We start from the raw sequence: 18319 nt of genomic DNA on the forward strand, positions 1-18319 counted from the left end.
CTTCAAAAATTCTCTCCATTCAGGGATGAGCAGGTGTCCAGAAATAGTGGCCAAGTGTGGATAAGCAGCTGTCAGACGTTCAATAATTAGTAGTATACCTGCTGAGCTAGCAACAGTTGGAGTTTAGCCAGTCACACACACACACATAAAATGGCACTGGTTGGAAGGGACCTCAAGGATCAGGAATCTCCAACTCCCTGCCACAGGCAGGGCCACCAACCTCTGTACCACTGCACATATGCACATTGCTGGATAGAAACAGCAGTGTGGAAAAAACTGTATGCTGTGGATGAAAAGGGTGAATCAGAATGGCTTAACAGCTGTCCCACAAGAAAAAGCAATCCCTTACCTGCTCTGCCATGCTCATGACAGCAGAAATGCAGATGCCAGCAGCTGATGCCCACAAGGACTGCCAGCCTGGACTTATTTTCATTACATATCTTTGTCCTGATGTCCTTCTAGAAGACTGGATATTTCTCCCACAGAGCAGCAGAGAACAGGAGAGTTCCAAGGTGAGGGCAAACTCTCCCCTGCTTATCTAGCACTGAAAGATTAAGACAAAATGAAAACCAGATGTGTTTTACTGCCCATGGCAAACACCAGCCTTTCCATGCTTACAGTCCTTCCTGACATCAGCACTAATTGAAACAACATCCCACTCACCTTTGCCATGTCTGGCAGAGGTTGCAGGTTCTTCTATTGCATCCCTCTAGCTGTCAAGTCAAGAGCTCCTGTGTCACACAAGGAAAAGCAATCTGTTACCTGCTGTGCCATGCTCATGGCAGCAGCAATGCAAATGCCAGCAGCTGATGCCCACAAGGACAGCCAGCCTGGACTTATTTTCATTACATATCTTTGTCCTGATGTCCTTCTAGAAGCTGGAAAATTTCTCCCTCTGAGCAGCAGAGGGCAGGAGAGTTCCAAGGTGGGGGCACACTCTCCCCTGTTTATCTTGCACTCAAAGAGAAAGAGAAAATGAAAACCAGATGTGTTTCCGTGCCCATGGCAAACACCAGCCATTCCATACTTACAGTCCTTCCTGACATCAGCACTAATTGAAACAACATCCCACTCACCTTTGCCATGTCTGGCAGAGGTTGCAGCTCTGTCTATTGCATCCCTCTAGCTCTCAAGTCAAGAGCTCCTGTGTCACACAAGGAAAAGCAATCTGTTACCTGCTGTGCCATGCTCATGGCAGCAGCAATGCAGATGCCAGCAGCTGATGCCCACAAGGACAGCCAGCCTGGACTTATTTTCATTACATATCTTTGTCCTGATGTCCTTCTAGAAGCTGGGACATTTCTCCCTCTCAGCAGCAGAGGGCAGGAGAGTTGCAAGGTGAGGGCACACTCTCCCCTGTTTATCTGGCACTCAAAGAGAAACAGAAAATGAAAACCAGATGTGTTTCCCTGCCCATGGCAAACACCAGCCTTTCCATCCTTACAGTCCTTCCTGACATCAGCACTAATTGAAACAACATCCCACTCACCTTTGCCATGTCTGGCAGAGGTTGCAGCTCTTGCTATTGCATCCCTCTAGCTTTCAACTCAAGAGCTCCTGTGTCACACAAGGAAAAGCAATCTGATACCTGCTGTGCCATGCTCATGTCAGCAGTAATGCAGATGCCAGCAGCTGATGCCCACAAGGACTGCCAGCCTGGACTTATTTTCATTACATACCTTTGTCCTAATGTCCTTCCAGAAGCTGGGACATTTCTCCCTCTCATCAGCAGAGGGCAGGAGAGTTGCAAGGTGAGGGCACACTCTCCCCTGTTTATCTGGCACTCAAAGAGAAAGAGAAAATGAAAACCAGATGTGTTTCCCTGCCCATGGCAAACACCAGCCTTTCCATCCTTACAGTCCTTCCTGACATCAGCACTAATTGAAACAACATCCCACTCACCTTTGCCATGTCTGCCAGAGGTTGCAGCTCTGTCTATTGCATCCCTCTAGCTTTCAACTCAAGAGCTCCTGTGTCACACAAGGAAAAGCAATCTTTTACCTGCTTTGCCATGCTCATGGCAACACCAATGCAGATGCCAGCAGCTGATGCCCACAAGGACTGCCAGCCTGGACTTATTTTCATTACATATCTTTGTCCTGATGTCCTTCTAGAAGCTGGGACATTTCTCCCTCTCAGCAGCAGAGGGCAGGAGAGTTGCAAGGTGAGGGCACACTCTCCCCTGTTTATCTGGCACTCAAAGAGAAACAGAAAATGAAAACCAGATGTGTTTCCCTGCCCATGGCAAACACCAGCCTTTCCATCCTTACAGTCCTTCCTGACATCAGCACTAATTGAAACAACATCCCACTCACCTTTGCCATGTCTGGCAGAGGTTGCAGCTCTGTCTATTGCATCCCTCTAGCTTTCAACTCAAGAGCTCCTGTGTCACACAAGGAAAAGCAATCTTTTACCTGCTGTGCCATGCTCATGTCAGCAGCAATGCAGATGCCAGCAGCTGATGCCCACAAGGACTGCCAGCCTGGACTTATTTTTATAACATATCTTTGTCCTGATGTCCTTCTAGAAGCTGGGACATTTCACCATCTCAGCAGAAGAGGGCAGGGGAGTTGCAAGGTGAGGGCACACTCTCCCCTGTTTATCTGGCACTCAAAGAGAAAGGGAAAATGAAAACCAGATGTGTTTCCCTGCCCATGGAAAACACCAGCCTTTCCATCTTTACAGTCCTTCCTGACATCAGCACTAATTGAAACAACATCCCACTCACCTTTGCCATGTCTGGCAGAGGTTGCAGCTCTGTCTATTGCATCCCTCTAGCTTTCAACTCAAGAGCTCCTGTGTCACACAAGGAAAAGCAATCTGATACCTGCTGTGCCATGCTCATGTCAGCAGTAATGCAGATGCCAGCAGCTGATGCCCACAAGGACTGCCAGCCTGGACTTATTTTCATTACATACCTTTGTCCTGATGTCTTTCTAGAAGCTGGGACATTTCTCCCTCTCAGCTGCAGAGGGCAGGAGAGTTGCAAGGTGAGGGCACACTCTCCCCTGTTTATCTGGCACTCAAAGAGAAAGAGAAAATGAAAACCAGATGTGTTTCCCTGCCCATGGCAAACACCAGCCTTTCCATCCTTACAGTCCTTCCTGACATCAGCACTAATTGAAACAACATCCCACTCACCTTTGCCATGTCTGGCAGAGGTTGCAGCTCTGTCTATTGCATCCCTCTAGCTTTCAACTCAAGAGCTCCTGTGTCACACAAGGAAAAGCAACCTTTTACCTGATTTGCCATGCTCATGGCAGCAGCAATGCAGATGCCAGCAGCTGATGCCCACAAGGACTGCCAGCCTGGACTTATTTTCATTACATATCTTTGTCCTGATGTCCTTCCAGAAGCTGGGACATTTCACCATCTCAGCAGAAGAGGGCAGGGGAGTTGCAAGGTGAGGGCACACTCTCCCCTGTTTATCTGGCACTCAAAGAGAAAGAGAAAATGAAAACCAGATGTGTTTCCCTGCCCATGGCAAAGACCAGCCTTTCCATTCTTACAGTCCTTCCTGACATCAGCACTAATTGAAACAACATCCCACTCACCTTTGCCATGTCTGCCAGAGGTTGCAGCTCTGTCTATTGCATCCCTCTAGCTTTCAACTCAAGAGCTCCTGTGTCACACAAGGAAAAGCAATCTGATACCTGCTGTGCCATGCTCATGTCAGCAGTAATGCAGATGCCAGCAGCTGATGCCCACAAGGACTGCCAGCCTGGACTTATTTTCATTACATACCTTTGTCCTAATGTCCTTCCAGAAGCTGGGACATTTCTCCCTCTCATCAGCAGAGGGCAGGAGAGTTGCAAGGTGAGGGCACACTCTCCCCTGTTTATCTGGCACTCAAAGAGAAAGAGAAAATGAAAACCAGATGTGTTTCCCTGCCCATGGCAAACACCAGCCTTTCCATCCTTACAGTCCTTCCTGACATCAGCACTAATTGAAACAACATCCCACTCACCTTTGCCATGTCTGGCAGAGGTTGCAGCTCTGTCTATTGCATCCCTCTAGCTTTCAACTCAAGAGCTCCTGTGTCACACAAGGAAAAGCAATCTTTTACCTGCTTTGCCATGCTCATGGCAACACCAATGCAGATGCCAGCAGCTGATGCCCACAAGGACTGCCAGCCTGGACTTATTTTCATTACATATCTTTGTCCTGATGTCCTTCTAGAAGCTGGGACATTTCTCCCTCTCAGCAGCAGAGGGCAGGAGAGTTGCAAGGTGAGGGCACACTCTCCCCTGTTTATCTGGCACTCAAAGAGAAACAGAAAATGAAAACCAGATGTGTTTCCCTGCCCATGGCAAACACCAGCCTTTCCATCCTTACAGTCCTTCCTGACATCAGCACTAATTGAAACAACATCCCACTCACCTTTGCCATGTCTGGCAGAGGTTGCAGCTCTGTCTATTGCATCCCTCTAGCTTTCAACTCAAGAGCTCCTGTGTCACACAAGGAAAAGCAATCTTTTACCTGCTGTGCCATGCTCATGTCAGCAGCAATGCAGATGCCAGCAGCTGATGCCCACAACGACTGCCAGCCTGGACTTATTTTTATAACATATCTTTGTCCTGATGTTCTTCTAGAAGCTGGGACATTTCTCCCTCTCAGCAGCAGAGGGCAGGAGAGTTGCAAGGTGAGAACACACTCTCCCCTGTTTATCTGGCACTCAAAGAGAAACAGAAAATGAAAACCAGATGTGTTTCCCTGCCCATGGCAAACACCAGCCTTTCCATCCTTTCAGTCCTTCCTGACATCAGCACTAATTGAAACAACATCCCACTCACCTTTGCCATGTTTGGCAGAGGTTGCAGCTCTGTCTATTGCATCCCTCTAGCTTTCAACTCAAGAGCTCCTGTGTCACACAAGGAAAAGCAATCTTTTACCTGCTGTGCCATGCTCATGTCAGCAGCAATGCAGATGCCAGCAGCTGATGCCCACAAGGACAGCCAGCCTGGACTTATTTTCATTACATATCTTTGTCCTGATATCCTTCCAGAAGCTGGGACATTTCACCATCTCAGCAGAAGAGGGCAGGGGAGTTGCAAGGTGAGGGCACACTCTCCCCTGTTTATCTGGCACTCAAAGAGAAAGGGAAAATGAAAACCAGATGTGTTTCCCTGCCCATGGAAAACACCAGCCTTTCCATCTTTACAGTCCTTCCTGACATCAGCACTAATTGAAACAACATCCCACTCACCTTTGCCATGTCTGGCAGAGGTTGCAGCTCTGTCTATTGCATCCCTCTAGCTTTCAACTCAAGAGCTCCTGTGTCACACAAGGAAAAGCAATCTGATACCTGCTGTGCCATGCTCATGTCAGCAGCAATGCAGATGCCAGCAGCTGATGCCCACAAGGACTGCCAGACTGGACTTATTTTCATTACATATCTTTGTCCTGATGTCCTTCCAGAAGCTGGGACATTTCACCATCTCAGCAGAAGAGGGCAGGGGAGTTGCAAGGTGAGGGCACACTCTCCCCTGTTTATCTGGCACTCAAAGAGAAAGAGAAAATGAAAACCAGATGTGTTTCCCTGCCCATGGAAAACACCAGCCTTTCCATCCTTACAGTCCTTCCTGACATCAGCACTAATTGAAACAACATCCCACTCACCTTTGCCATGTCTGGCAGAGGTTGCAGCTCTGTCTATTGCATCCCTCTAGCTGTCAAGCCAAGAGCTCCTGTGTCACACAAGGAAAAGCAACCTTTTACCTGCTTTGCCATGCTCATGGCAGCAGCAATGCAGATGCCAGCAGCTGATGCCCACAAGGACTGCCAGCCTGGACTTATTTTCATTACATATCTTTGTCCTGATGTCCTTCTAGAAGCTGGGACATTTCTCCCTCTCAGCAGCAGAGGGCAGGAGAGTTGCAAGGTGAGGGCACACTCTCCCCTGTTTATCTGGCACTCAAAGAGAAACAGAAAATGAAAACCAGATGTGTTTCCCTGCCCATGGCAAACACCAGCCTTTCCATCCTTACAGTCTTTCCTGACATCAGCACTAATTGAAACAACATCCCACTCACCTTTGCCATGTCTGGCAGAGGTTGCAGCTCTGTCTATTGCATCCCTCTAGCTTTCAACTCAAGAGCTCCTGTGTCACACAAGGAAAAGCAATCTGTTACCTGCTGTACCATGCTCATGGCAGCAGCAATGCAGATGCCAGCAGCTGATGCCCACAAGGACTGCCAGCCTGGACTTATTTTCATTACATATCTTTGTCCTGATGTCCTTCTAGAAGCTGGGACATTTCTCCCTCTCAGCAGCAGAGGGCAGGAGAGTTGCAAGGTGAGGGCACACTCTCCCCTGTTTATCTGGCACTCAAAGAGAAAGAGAAAATGAAAACCAGATGTGTTTCCCTGCCCATGGCAAACACCAGCCTTTCCATCCTTACAGTCCTTCCTGACATCAGCACTAATTGAAACAACATCCCACTCACCTTTGCTATGTCTGGCAGAGGTTGCAGCTCTTTCTATTGCATCCCTCTAGCTTTCAACTCAAGAGCTCCTGTGTCACACAAGGAAAAGCAATCTGTTACCTGCTTTGCCATGCTCATGGCAGCAACAATGCATATGCCAGAAGCTGATGCCCACAAGGACAGCCAGCCTGGACTTATTTTCATTACATATCTTTGTCCTGATGTCCTTCCAGAAGCTGGGACATTTCACCATCTCAGCAGAAGAGGGCAGGGGAGTTGCAAGGTGAGGGCACACTCTCCCCTGTTTATCTGGCACTCAAAGAGAAAGGGAAAATGAAAACCAGATGTGTTTCCCTGCCCATGGAAAACACCAGCCTTTCCATCTTTACAGTCCTTCCTGACATCAGCACTAATTGAAACAACATCCCACTCACCTTTGCCATGTCTGGCAGAGGTTGCAGCTCTGTCTATTGCATCCCTCTAGCTTTCAACTCAAGAGCTCCTGTGTCACACAAGGAAAAGCAATCTGATACCTGCTGTGCCATGCTCATGTCAGCAGCAATGCAGATGCCAGCAGCTGATGCCCACAAGGACTGCCAGCCTGGACTTATTTTTATAACATATCTTTGTCCTGATGTCCTTCAAGAAGCTGGGACATTTCTCCCTCTCAGCAGCAGAGGGCAGGAGAGTTGCAAGGTGAGGGCACACTCTCCCCTCTTTATCTGGCACTCAAAGAGAAACAGAAAATGAAAACCAGATGTGTTTCCCTGCCCATGGAAAACACCAGCCTTTCCATCTTTACAGTCCTTCCTGACATCAGCACTAATTGAAACAACATCCCACTCACCTTTGCCATGTCTGGCAGAGGTTGCAGCACTGTCTATTGCATCCCTCTAGCTGTCAAGTCAAGAGCTCCTGTGTCACACAAGGAAAAGCAATCTGTTACCTGCTGTGCCATGCTCATGGCAACACCAATGCAGATGCCAGCAGCTGATGCCCACAACGACTGCCAGCCTGGACGTATTTTCATTACATATCTTTGTCCTGATGTCCTTCCAGAAGCTGGGACATTTCTCCCTCTCAGCAGCCGAGGGCAGGAGAGTTGCAAGGTGAGGGCACACTCTCCCCTGTTTATCTGGCACTCAAAGAGAAAGAGAAAATGAAAACCAGATGTGTTTCCCTGCCCATGGCAAACACCAGCCTTTCCATCCTTACAGTCCTTCCTCACATCAGCACTAATTGAAACAACATCCCACTCACCTTTGCCATGTCTGGCAGAGGTTGCAGCTCTGTCTATTGCATCCCTCTAGCTTTCAACTCAAGAGCTCCTGTGTCACACAAGGAAAAGCAATCTGATACCTGCTGTGCCATGCTCATGTCAGCAGTAATGCAGATGCCAGCAGCTGATGCCCACAAGGACAGCCAGCCTGGACTTATTTTCATTACATACCTTTGTCCTGATGTCCTTCCAGAAGCTGGGACATTTCTCCCTCTCAGCTGCAGAGGGCAGGAGAGTTGCAAGGTGAGGGCACACTCTCCCCTCTTTATCTGGCACTCAAAGAGAAAGAGAAAATGAAAACCAGATGTGTTTCCCTGCCCATGGCAAACACCAGCCTTTCCATCCTTACAGTCCTTCGTGACATCAGCACTAATTGAAACAACATCCCACTCACCTTTGCCATGTCTGGCAGAGGTTGCAGCTCTGTCTATTGCATCCCTCTAGCTTTCAACTCAAGAGCTCCTGTGTCACACAAGGAAAAGCAATCTTTTACCTGCTGTGCCATGCTCATGTCAGCAGCAATGCAGATGCCAGCAGCTGATGCCCACAAGGACTGCCAGCCTGGACTTATTTTTATAACATATCTTTGTCCTGATGTCCTTCAAGAAGCTGGGACATTTCTCCCTCTCAGCAGCAGAGGGCAGGAGAGTTGCAAGGTGAGGGCACACTCTCCTCTGTTTATCTGGCACTCAAAGAGAAACAGAAAATGAAAACCAGATGTGTTTCCCTGCCCATGGAAAACACCAGCCTTTCCATCTTTACAGTCCTTCCTGACATCAGCACTAATTGAAACAACATCCCACTCACCTTTGCCATGTCTGGCAGAGGTTGCAGCACTGTCTATTGCATCCCTCTAGCTGTCAAGTCAAGAGCTCCTGTGTCACACAAGGAAAAGCAATCTGTTACCTGCTGTGCCATGCTCATGGCAACACCAATGCAGATGCCAGCAGCTGATGCCCACAACGACTGCCAGCCTGGACGTATTTTCATTACATATCTTTGTCCTGATGTCCTTCCAGAAGCTGGGACATTTCTCCCTCTCAGCAGCAGAGGGCAGGAGAGTTGCAAGGTGAGGGCACACTCTCCCCTGTTTATCTGGCACTCAAAGAGAAAGAGAAAATGAAAACCAGATGTGTTTCCCTGCCCATGGCAAACACCAGCCTTTCCATCCTTACAGTCCTTCCTCACATCAGCACTAATTGAAACAACATCCCACTCACCTTTGCCATGTCTGGCAGAGGTTGCAGCTCTGTCTATTGCATCCCTCTAGCTTTCAACTCAAGAGCTCCTGTGTCACACAAGGAAAAGCAATCTGATACCTGCTGTGCCATGCTCATGTCAGCAGTAATGCAGATGCCAGCAGCTGATGCCCACAAGGACAGCCAGCCTGGACTTATTTTCATTACATACCTTTGTCCTGATGTCCTTCCAGAAGCTGGGACATTTCTCCCTCTCAGCTGCAGAGGGCAGGAGAGTTGCAAGGTGAGGGCACACTCTCCCCTCTTTATCTGGCACTCAAAGAGAAAGAGAAAATGAAAACCAGATGTGTTTCCCTGCCCATGGCAAACACCAGCCTTTCCATCCTTACAGTCCTTCCTGACATCAGCACTAATTGAAACAACATCCCACTCACCTTTGCCATGTCTGGCAGAGGTTGCAGCTCTGTCTATTGCATCCCTCTAGCTTTCAACTCAAGAGCTCCTGTGTCACACAAGGAAAAGCAACCTTTTACCTGATTTGCCATGCTCATGGCAGCAGCAATGCAGATGCCAGCAGCTGATGCCCAAAACGACTGCCAGCCTGGACTTATTTTTATAACATATCTTTGTCCTGATGTCCTTCCAGAAGCTTGGACATTTCACCATCTCAGCAGAAGAGGGCAGGGGAGTTGCAAGGTGAGGGCACACTCTCCCCTGTTTATCTGGCACTCAAAGAGAAAGAGAAAATGAAAACCAGATGTGTTTCCCTGCCCATGGCAAACACCAGCCTTTCCATCCTTACAGTCCTTCCTCACATCAGCACTAATTGAAACAACATCCCACTCACCTTTGCCATGTCTGGCAGAGGTTGCAGCTCTGTCTATTGCATCCCTCTAGCTGTCAAGCCAAGAGCTCCTGTGTCACACAAGGAAAAGCAACCTTTTACCTGCTTTGCCATGCTCATGGCAGCAGCAATGCAGATGCCAGCAGCTGATGCCCACAACGACTGCCAGCCTGGACTTATTTTCATTACATACCTTTGTCCTGATGTCCTTCCAGAAGCTGGGACATTTCTCCCTCTCAGCAGCAGAGGGCAGGAGAGTTGCAAGGTGAGGGCACACTCTCCCCTGTTTATCTGGCACTCAAAGAGAAACAGAAAATGAAAACCAGATGTGTTTCCCTGCCCATGGCAAACACCAGCCTTTCCATCCTTACAGTCCTTCCTGACATCAGCACTAATTGAAACAACATCCCACTCACCTTTGCCATGTCTGGCAGAGGTTGCAGCTCTGTCTATTGCATCCCTCTAGCTGTCAAGTCAAGAGCTCCTGTGTCACACAAGGAAAAGCAATCTGTTACCTGCTGTGCCATGCTAATGGCAGCAGCAATGCAGATGCCAGCAGCTGATGCCCACAACGACTGCCAGCCTGGACTTATTTTCATTACATATCTTTGTCCTGATGTCCTTCTAGAAGCTGGGACATTTCACCATCTCAGCAGAAGAGGGCAGGGGAGTTGCAAGGTGAGGGCACACTCTCCCCTGTTTATCTGGCACTCAAAGAGAAAGAGAAAATGAAAACCAGATATGTTTCCCTGCCCATGGCAAACACCAGCCTTTCCATCCTTACAGTCCTCCTGACATCAGCACTAATTGAAACAACATCCCACTCACCTTTGCCATGTCTGGCAGAGGTTGCAGCTCTGTCTATTGCATCCCTCGAGCTGTCAAGCCAAGAGCTCCTGTGTCACACAAGGAAAAGCAACCTTTTACCTGCTTTGCCATGCTCATGGCAGCAGCAATGCAGATGCCAGCAGCTGATGCCCACAAGGACTGCCAGCCTGGACTTATTTTCATTACATATCTTTGTCCTGATGTCCTTCTAGAAGCTGGGACATTTCTCCCTCTCAGCAGCAGAGGGCAGGAGAGTTGCAAGGTGAGGGCACACTCTCCCCTGTTTATCTGGCACTCAACGAGAAACAGAAAATGAAAACCAGATGTGTTTCCCTGCCCATGGCAAACACCAGCCTTTCCATCCTTACAGTCCTTCCTGACATCAGCACTAATTGAAACAACATCCCACTCACCTTTGCCATGTCTGGCAGAGGTTGCAGCTCTGTCTATTGCATCCCTCTAGCTTTCAACTCAAGAGCTCCTGTGTCACACAAGGAAAAGCAATCTGTTACCTGCTGTGCCATGCTCATGGCAGCAGCAATGCAGATGCCAGCAGCTGATGCCCACAAGGACTGCCAGCCTGGACTTATTTTCATTACATACCTTTGTCCTGATGTCCTTCCAGAAGCTGGGACATTTCTCCCTCTCAGCAGCCGAGGGCAGGAGAGTTGCAAGGTGAGGGCACACTCTCCCCTGTTTATCTGGCACTCAAAGAGAAAGGGAAAATGAAAACCAGATGTGTTTCCCTGCCCATGGAAAACACCAGCCTTTCCATCTGCACAGTCCTTCCTGACATCAGCACTAATTGAAACAACATCCCACTCACCTTTGCCATGTCTGGCAGAGGTTGCAGCTCTGTCTATTGCATCCCTCTAGCTTTCAACTCAAGAGCTCCTGTGTCACACAAGGAAAAGCAATCTGTTACCTGCTGTGCCATGCTCATGGCAGCAGCAATGCAGATGCCAGCAGCTGATGCCCACAAGGACTGCCAGCCTGGACTTATTTTCATTACATACCTTTGTCCTGATGTCCTTCCAGAAGCTGGGACATTTCTCCCTCTCAGCTGCAGAGGGCAGGAGAGTTGCAAGGTGAGGGCACACTCTCCCCTGTTTATCTGGCACTCAAAGAGAAACAGAAAATGAAAACCAGATGTGTTTCCCTGCCCATGGCAAACACCAGCCTTTCCATCCTTACAGTCCTTCCTGACATCAGCACTAATTGAAACAACATCCCACTCACCTTTGCCATGTCTGGCAGAGGTTGCAGCTCTGTCTATTGCATCCCTCTAGCTTTCAACTCAAGAGCTCCTGTGTCACACAAGGAAAAGCAATCTGTTACCTGCTTTGCCATGCTCATGGCAACACCAATGCAGATGCCAGCAGCTGATGCCCACAAGGACAGCCAGCCTGGACTTATTTTCATTACATACCTTTGTCCTGATGTCCTTCCAGAAGCTGGGACATTTCTCCCTCTCAGCAGCAGAGGGCAGGAGAGTTGCAAGGTGAGGGCACACTCTCCCCTGTTTATCTGGCACTCAAAGAGAAAGGGAAAATGAAAACCAGATGTGTTTCCCTGCCCATGGCAAACACCAGCCTTTCCATCTTTACAGTCCTTCCTGACATCAGCACTAATTGAAACAACATCCCACTCACCTTTGCCATGTCTGGCAGAGGTTGCAGCTCTGTCTATTGCATCCCTCTAGCTGTCAAGCCAAGAGCTCCTGTGTCACACAAGGAAAAGCAACCTTTTACCTGCTTTGCCATGCTCATGGCAGCAGCAATGCAGATGCCAGCAGCTGATGCCCACAAGGACTGCCAGCCTGGACTTATTTTCATTACATATCTTTGTCCTGATGTCCTTCCAGAAGCTGGGACATTTCTCCCTCTCAGCAGCAGAGGGCAGGAGAGTTGCAAGGTGAGGGCACACTCTCCCCTGTTTATCTGGCACTCAAAGAGAAAGGGAAAATGAAAACCAGATGTGTTTCCCTGCCCATGGAAAACACCAGCCTTTCCATCTTTACAGTCCTTCCTGACATCAGCACTAATTGAAACAACATCCCACTCACCTTTGCCATGTCTGGCAGAGGTTGCAGCTCTGTCTATTGCATCCCTCTAGCTTTCAACTCAAGAGCTCCTGTGTCACACAAGGAAAAGCAATCTGTTACCTGCTGTGCCATGCTCATGGCAGCAGCAATGCAGATGCCAGCAGCTGATGCCCACAAGGACTGCCAGCCTGGACTTATTTTCATTACATACCTTTGTCCTGATGTCCTTCCAGAAGCTGGGACATTTCTCCCTCTCAGCAGCAGAGGGCAGGAGAGTTGCAAGGTGAGGGCACACTCTCCCCTGTTTATCTGGCACTCAAAGAGAAACAGAAAATGAAAACCAGATGTGTTTCCCTGCCCATGGCAAACACCAGACTTTCCATCCTTACAGTCCTTCCTGACATCAGCACTAATTGAAACAACATCCCACTCACCTTTGCCATGTCTGGCAGAGGTTGCAGCTCTGTCTATTGCATCCCTCTAGCTTTCAACTCAAGAGCTCCTGTGTCACACAAGGAAAAGCAATCTGTTACCTGCTTTGCCATGCTCATGGCAACACCAATGCAGATGCCAGCAGCTGATGCCCACAAGGACAGCCAGCCTGGACTTATTTTCATTACATACCTTTGTCCTGATGTCCTTCCAGAAGCTGGGACATTTCTCCCTCTCAGCAGCAGAGGGCAGGAGAGTTGCAAGGTGAGGGCACACTCTCCCCTGTTTATCTGGCACTCAAAGAGAAACAGAAAATGAAAACCAGATGTGTTTCCCTGCCCATGGCAAACACCAGCCTTTCCATCCTTACAGTCCTTCCTCACATCAGCACTAATTGAAACAACATCCCACTCACCTTTGCCATGTCTGGCAGAGGTTGCAGCTCTGTCTATTGCATCCCTCTAGCTGTCAAGTCAAGAGCTCCTGTGTCACACAAGGAAAAGCAATCTGTTACCTGCTGTGCCATGCTCATGGCAGCAGCAATGCAGATGCCAGCAGCTGATGCCCACAACGACTGCCAGCCTGGACTTATTTTCATTACATATCTTTGTCCTGATGTCCTTCCAGAAGCTGGGACATTTCACCATCTCAGCAGAAGAGGGCAGGGGAGTTGCAAGGTGAGGGCACACTCTCCCCTGTTTATCTGGCACTCAAAGAGAAAGAGAAAATGAAAACCAGATATGTTTCCCTGCCCATGGCAAACACCAGCCTTTCCATCCTTACAGTCCTCCTGACATCAGCACTAATTGAAACAACATCCCACTCACCTTTGCCATGTCTGGCAGAGGTTGCAGCTCTGTCTATTGCATCCCTCTAGCTGTCAAGCCAAGAGCTCCTGTGTCACACAAGGAAAAGCAACCTTTTACCTGCTTTGCCATGCTCATGGCAGCAGCAATGCAGATGCCAGCAGCTGATGCCCACAAGGACTGCCAGCCTGGACTTATTTTCATTACATATCTTTGTCCTGATGTCCTTCTAGAAGCTGGGACATTTCTCCCTCTCAGCAGCAGAGGGCAGGAGAGTTGCAAGGTGAGGGCACACTCTCCCCTGTTTATCTGGCACTCAAAGAGAAACAGAAAATGAAAACCAGATGTGTTTCCCTGCCCATGGCAAACACCAGCCTTTCCATCCTTACAGTCCTTCCTGACATCAGCACTAATTGAAACAACATCCCACTCACCTTTGCCATGTCTGGCAGAGGTTGCAGCTCTGTCTATTGCATCCCTCTAGCTTTCAACTCAAGAGCTCCTGTGTCACACAAGGAAAAGCAATCTGTTACCTGCTGTGCCATGCTCATGGCAGCAGCAATGCAGATGCCAGCAGCTGATGCCCACAAGGACTGCCAGCCTGGACTTATTTTCATTACATACCTTTGTCCTGATGTCCTTCCAGAAGCTGGGACATTTCTCCCTCTCAGCAGCCGAGGGCAGGAGAGTTGCAAGGTGAGGGCACACTCTCCCCTGTTTATCTGGCACTCAAAGAGAAAGGGAAAATGAAAACCAGATGTGTTTCCCTGCCCATGGAAAACACCAGCCTTTCCATCTTTACAGTCCTTCCTGACATCAGCACTAATTGAAACAACATCCCACTCACCTTTGCCATGTCTGGCAGAGGTTGCAGCTCTGTCTATTGCATCCCTCTAGCTTTCAACTCAAGAGCTCCTGTGTCACACAAGGAAAAGCAATCTGTTACCTGCTGTGCCATGCTCATGGCAGCAGCAATGCAGATGCCAGCAGCTGATGCCCACAAGGACTGCCAGCCTGGACTTATTTTCATTACATACCTTTGTCCTGATGTCCTTCCAGAAGCTGGGACATTTCTCCCTCTCAGCAGCAGAGGGCAGGAGAGTTGCAAGGTGAGGGCACACTCTCCCCTGTTTATCTGGCACTCAAAGAGAAAGAGAAAATGAAAACCAGATGTGTTTCCCTGCCCATGGCAAACACCAGCCTTTCCATCCTTACAGTCCTTCCTGACATCAGCACTAATTGAAACAACATCCCACTCACCTTTGCCATGTCTGCCAGAGGTTGCAGCTCTGTCTATTGCATCCCTCTAGCTTTCAACTCAAGAGCTCCTGTGTCACACAAGGAAAAGCAATCTGTTACCTGCTTTGCCATGCTCATGGCAACACCAATGCAGATGCCAGCAGCTGATGCCCACAAGGACAGCCAGCCTGGACTTATTTTCATTACATACCTTTGTCCTGATGTCCTTCCAGAAGCTGGGACATTTCTCCCTCTCAGCAGCAGAGGGCAGGAGAGTTGCAAGGTGAGGGCACACTCTCCCCTGTTTATCTGGCACTCAAAGAGAAAGGGAAAATGAAAACCAGATGTGTTTCCCTGCCCATGGCAAACACCAGCCTTTCCATCTTTACAGTCCTTCCTGACATCAGCACTAATTGAAACAACATCCCACTCACCTTTGCCATGTCTGGCAGAGGTTGCAGCTCTGTCTATTGCATCCCTCTAGCTTTCAACTCAAGAGCTCCTGTGTCACACAAGGAAAAGCAACCTTTTACCTGATTTGCCATGCTCATGGCAGCAGCAATGCAGATGCCAGCAGCTGATGCCCACAAGGACTGCCAGCCTGGACTTATTTTCATTACATATCTTTGTCCTGATGTCCTTCCAGAAGCTGGGACATTTCTCCCTCTCAGCAGCAGAGGGCAGGAGAGTTGCAAGGTGAGGGCACACTCTCCCCTGTTTATCTGGCACTCAAAGAGAAAGGGAAATTGAAAACCAGATGTGTTTCCCTGCCCATGGCAAACACCAGCCTTTCCATCCATACAGTCCTTCCTGACATCAGCACTAATTGAAACAACATCCCACTCACCTTTGCCATGTCTGGCAGAGGTTGCAGCTCTGTCTATTGCATCCCTCTAGCTTTCAACTCAAGAGCTCCTGTGTCACACAAGGAAAAGCAACCTTTTACCTGCTTTGCCATGCTCATGGCAGCAGCAATGCAGATGCCAGCAGCTGATGCCCACAAGGACTGCCAGCCTGGACTTATTTTCATTACATATCTTTGTCCTGATGTCCTTCTAGAAGCTGGGACATTTCTCCCTCTCAGCAGCAGAGGGCAGGAGAGTTGCAAGGTGAGGGCACACTCTCCCCTGTTTATCTGGCACTCAAAGAGAAAGGGAAAATGAAAACCAGATGTGTTTCCCTGCCCATGGCAAACACCAGCCTTTCCATCCTTACAGTCCTTCCTGACATCAGCACTAATTGAAACAACATCCCACTCACCTTTGCCATGTCTGGCAGAGGTTGCAGCTCTGTCTATTGCATCCCTCTAGCTGTCAAGCCAAGAGCTCCTGTGTCACACAAGGAAAAGCAATCTGTTACCTGCTGTGCCATGCTCATGGCAGCAGCAATGCAGATGCCAGCAGCTGATGCCCACAAGGACTGCCAGCCTGGACTTATTTTCATTACATACCTTTGTCCTGATGTCCTTCCAGAAGCTGGGACATTTCTCCCTCTCAGCAGAAGAGGGCAGGAGAGTTGCAAGGTGAGGGCACACTCTCCCCTGTTTATCTGGCACTCAAAGAGAAACAGAAAATGAAAACCAGATGTGTTTCCCTGCACATGGCAAACACCAGCCTTTCCATCCTTACAGTCCTTCCTGACATCAGCACTAATTGAAACAACATCCCACTCACCTTTGCCATGTCTGGCAGAGGTTGCAGCTCTGTCTATTGCATCCCTCTAGCTTTCAACTCAAGAGCTCCTGTGTCACACAAGGAAAAGCAATCTGTTACCTGCTGTGCCATGCTCATGTCAGCAGCAATGCAGATGCCAGCAGCTGATGCCCACAAGGACTGCCAGCCTGGACTTATTTTCATTACATACCTTTGTCCTGATGTCCTTCCAGAAGCTGGGACATTTCTCCCTCTCAGCAGAAGAGGGCAGGAGAGTTGCAAGGTGAGGGCACACTCTCCTCTGTTTATCTGGCACTCAAAGAGAAACAGAAAATGAAAACCAGATGTGTTTCCCTGCCCATGGCAAACACCTGCCTTTCCATCCTTACAGTCCTTCCTGACATCAGCACTAATTGAAACAACATCCCACTCACCTTTGCCATGTCTGGCAGAGGTTGCAGCTCTGTCTATTGCATCCCTCTAGCTTTCAACTCAAGAGCTCCTGTGTCACACAAGGAAAAGCAATCTGTTAACTGCTGTGCCATGCTCATGTCAGCAGCAATGCAGATGCCAGCAGCTGATGCCCACAAGGACTGCCAGCCTGGACTTATTTTTATAACATATCTTTGTCCTGATGTCCTTCAAGAAGCTGGGACATTTCTCCCTCTCAGCAGCAGAGGGCAGGAGAGTTGCAAGGTGAGGGCACACTCTCCTCTGTTTATCTGGCACTCAAAGAGAAAGAGAAAATGAAAACCAGATGTGTTTCCCTGCCCATGGCAAACACCAGCCTTTCCATCCTTACAGTCCTTCCTGACATCAGCACTAATTGAAACAACATCCCACTCACCTTTGCCATGCCTGGCAGAGGTTGCAGCACTGTCTATTGCATCCCTCTAGCTGTCAAGTCAAGAGCTCCTGTGTCACACAAGGAAAAGCAATCTGTTACCTGCTGTGCCATGCTCATGGCAACACCAATGCAGATGCCAGCAGCTGATGCCCACAACGACTGACAGCCTGGACTTATTTTCATTACATATCTTTGTCCTGATGTCCTTCCAGAAGCTGGGACATTTCTCCCTCTCAGCAGCAGAGGGCAGGAGAGTTGCAAGGTGAGGGCACACTCTCCTCTGTTTATCTGGCACTCAAAGAGAAACAGAAAATGAAAACCAGATGTGTTTCCCTGCCCATGGCAAACACCAGCCTTTCCATCCTTACAGTCCTTCCTGACATCAGCACTAATTGAAACAACATCCCACTCACCTTTGCCATGTCTGGCAGAGGTTGCAGCTCTGTCTATTGCATCCCTCTAGCTTTCAACTCAAGAGCTCCTGTGTCACACAAGGAAAAGCAATCTGATACCTGCTGTGCCATGCTCATGTCAGCAGTAATGCAGATGCCAGCAGCTGATGCCCACAAGGACAGCCAGCCTGGACTTATTTTCATTACATACCTTTGTCCTGATGTCCTTCCAGAAGCTGGGACATTTCTCCCTCTCAGCTGCAGAGGGCAGGAGAGTTGCAAGGTGAGGGCACACTCTCCCCTCTTTATCTGGCACTCAAAGAGAAAGAGAAA

The 18319-nt window shown here is 48.9% G+C and overlaps 1 long non-coding RNA gene across 1 annotated transcript in view; it reads right to left on the reverse strand.

The window, feature by feature from the left end:
• Window positions 1–320: 320 nt before the first annotated feature.
• Window positions 321–18319, reverse strand: part of LOC149912281 (uncharacterized) — a 41308-nt gene continuing 23309 nt past the window's right edge. The window contains exons 2-3 of the long non-coding RNA XR_016462244.1: window positions 664–951; window positions 321–544 (exon numbers count right to left, since the gene is read on the reverse strand). This is a non-coding gene — a long non-coding RNA (uncharacterized LOC149912281). The remainder of the gene's footprint in view (window positions 545–663; window positions 952–18319) is intronic.

This window comes from Phasianus colchicus, chromosome Z (assembly GCF_987193195.1).
Source record: "Phasianus colchicus chromosome Z, bPhaCol1.hap1.1, whole genome shotgun sequence".
NCBI lineage: Eukaryota > Metazoa > Chordata > Aves > Galliformes > Phasianidae > Phasianus > Phasianus colchicus.